This window comes from Melanerpes formicivorus, unplaced genomic scaffold (assembly GCF_026170545.1).
Source record: "Melanerpes formicivorus ecotype bairdi unplaced genomic scaffold, bMelFor1.0.p_v2 SCAF_5, whole genome shotgun sequence".
NCBI classification, from domain to species: domain Eukaryota; kingdom Metazoa; phylum Chordata; class Aves; order Piciformes; family Picidae; genus Melanerpes; species Melanerpes formicivorus.
This window is the reverse complement of record NW_027142357.1, coordinates 25977112-25980064: the sequence shown is the minus strand read 5'-3', so window position 1 is coordinate 25980064 and position 2953 is coordinate 25977112. Positions and strand designations below refer to the sequence as shown.

Sequence of the window (2953 nt, the reverse complement as noted above, 5' to 3'; positions counted from 1 at the left end):
ACATACCTGATTCCTCATTTCCTCCTTCCATAGTATTTGAATACTTGGCAACATGCTTGCAAAAGGGTTTGGAGCTGCTGTGTGACACATTCTGGTGCAGGATATCTCTACAATAAAGATCTGCAAGAGGGTCATTCAGAGCAAGGGATTTGATAGCAGGCAGCAAGGATGACCTACAGTGTCTTTCAGGTATTTTTTTCCTGACTGCTTCCCAAAGAACAGGATTAAAAAGATAGATTTAGATGCCAAACCATCCATTTTGAAATGTTCTCTGACTTAAGCCAGCTGCCTGGAATGACAGCTTCTGAATCCTGCTTCCCATATTGTCTCTAAAGTGCTGGACTCTTAAAATGGACAGAGCTGTTTACGGATCTTCAATCCTGGCTTTGCGGGGGAACACAGAGAAAGAGGCCTCTCCAGAAAGGTTGCTGTCCAAGAGGCTGGGAATTGAAGGACGGTCACCATGGTGTGAGCAAAGGCCTCCAGGTACACCAGAGGGCTTCTGTTCATCAGCACCCACTGAACATGTGCAGCCACTCTCTTCCCTCATCTCCTGCTTTCTACACACACAAGTCCTGGTTATCCACACTTCCCCACATTACATTGCTGAATGTTAGTCCCAGCACACTAGGAAAACACCTTGCAGGAGAAAGAACAGCTACTGGGGCTTCTGTTGGCAGTGAAGTAGAAACTAAGCAAGAAGCTGGTTCTAGCATAAGGCTGTATTGTCAGCTTTCAGATATCGGCCCTGACAAAGAGGTTTTAACTGAGCCTTGATTAATGCTTCCACATTGATGCTGAACTCCAGACCTAAATCCTACTGTGTCAGAGGGTGTCTGTTTCTCAATTGTTGCAATATTTCTAGTATTTCTTCTGGGACTGGCCACCGGGCCTGGCATCAAAAGTGTGATGTTGAGTTGCAGAAAACTCTTTTGTGGGTTTTGTGCTAAGAGTGGCTGAAACTTGCTACTGCTTCATTTCAAGTACATCCACCCAACCGTAACTCACTACTGCGTACAAGTTCAGCAGGAACACTCCCAAAACCCCCGTAGAAGAAATTTATGGTTGCTCAACGCACAGTTACTGGCGGCCACAACTGTGTGCGCTCCACATGTCTTTGTAATCACTTAATGACTCATTTCCTTAATCTTTCATTTCCTATAGCCTTATTACAAGCAATTTATAAACCTAGATCCATCTCTGGTTGTAGTCAGGAAACACTGGACTGACTCCGCATCTGATTGGCTGGCTGATGTACCCCACTCTCTTCTCCTCTGAAACTTTCCACTGGACCCTGTCTTTTGCTGTAGTGACACCTACTGATGAGGTAAGAGTGCATTAAACACACATTCCCTTGTTGCCAAACCTAGCCAGCAGCCACTTCCTGGCTCTAAGCAGATGTTTCTGTTCTTCTGCAGCAAATTTCACACTACACTGGGAGAAGTTCTGCACGGTCTTGACCGTAAGGCGTTGGTGGCTATCAGACCTGAACAGAGATCACTGAGATGAGAGGAAATGGCCTTCTATGTCCAGGCTTCTCATTTCTCATATCAACTAACTGATGGCCTTGGGAAGTAAATAATGCAAGGCAGTGTTCCCTGAGACACTGTGTGGCGTTGGCTTGGAAGCAGCTGAACAGTCTGTATCCCTTTGCTTTCCTCTGTAGGTTCTTTTTTTTTTTTCCCAAAAGAAATAACTACAGCCAGGAACTCATACCCTTGATACCTACTCATAACACCCTGTGATGACTGGCATATGGGCAGTGGCAGTCTGAGACCCATTTCTAGCTGCAGTCAGGCCAAGGATTTCTCTTTTATTGAATAGCGCGAAGGCAAAGCAAGGCAAGGTATAAAGATTGTCAGTACATTTCCCAGTCTTCCTCCTGCTTTGTGATCCTCTCTGACTTTCATTGCAGGTTAACATCTTACAGCCTACAGTAATGCTTTCAGTCATGGATCATCTTAAAAAAAAAGAAAGTTACTTATTATCAGCTACTGGCTGCACAATGTCAGGTACTGTATTTAACACCACATCCTTTTGGTTGGATTCTGAACACTTTTCTTGTAGGTTCAGTCTTCTGGGCATGAATCTGAATTCTCATTGTTTTGTTACTGTGACTTGTCCTGTCAAAGTCCTATGCTGAAGGCTTGAGCCCCTTTGAGGATGAAGGTGCAAAAAGAGGGGAATTGTGGATGTAAAGCCTTTCATGTTGGATGAAAGGCTTTACACCCACTGAGAGGCTTGGGGTCAGTAGTTTGAAAAGGTCTTCATCTTTTAAAGAAAGTCTAATATGGCTGATGGAGACATGAGAGAGAGGCACTGTACCTCAAGTTTTCCACAGTCCCCACAAGAAGGAAGATCCTTCACAGATACCAGGTTTGTCTCAAGTAAATCACAGCTGTCAGAGCTGAGGGGAAGAAAGAGAGGTCCTCTCCATGGCGTATAGACAGACAGACAACAGAGTGGCTTTCTAGTGTCTCATTTGTTAGAATAATGCAACAAGACAGATCACATAACATGAAAACCTTGTCTAAATCTCCCCCCCACCCCCCGCCCCCATACACAACCTGACCTGGTACAAAGAGATTCAGTGTTGCCAGCTGAGAAACCACAGTGTTTGTGCTGGGATCTCGCAGTGCTCTGGTGCAAGAAGTCATGGCATCACAACAGATTATCTCACAACAGATTATCTGTGATTCACAGTTTTTGCAGGCGTAAGATGTCAGTGCCACAGCGCCTGCAGGGAATGTGACTTTTCAGCTGTCTCGCTCTCCCCAGCACACTTTGACCTTTGTGCAATTTACTATCAAGGAACCAATTATTCTCAAGGCTCATATTTTTTTCTCTATAGACTCAATGCCACATAGTTGCCAGGGGCAAGACGTCATACTAATCAAGGCAATTCAAGGGAAGGCTTCAGGGGGCTGTCATGACTGGGAGCCCTGGGTTCTAC

The 2953-nt window shown here is 45.1% G+C and overlaps 1 long non-coding RNA gene across 1 annotated transcript; it reads left to right on the top strand.

Annotated features, from left to right (window-relative positions):
* Nucleotides 1–345: 345 nt before the first annotated feature.
* On the top strand, nt 346–2113 carry LOC137441027 (uncharacterized). Its single transcript, XR_010987293.1, has 3 exons — nt 346–486; nt 1211–1327; nt 1419–2113. It is a non-coding gene; the product is annotated as an uncharacterized lncRNA (long non-coding RNA).
* The last annotated feature ends 840 nt before the right edge of the window (nt 2114–2953 follow it).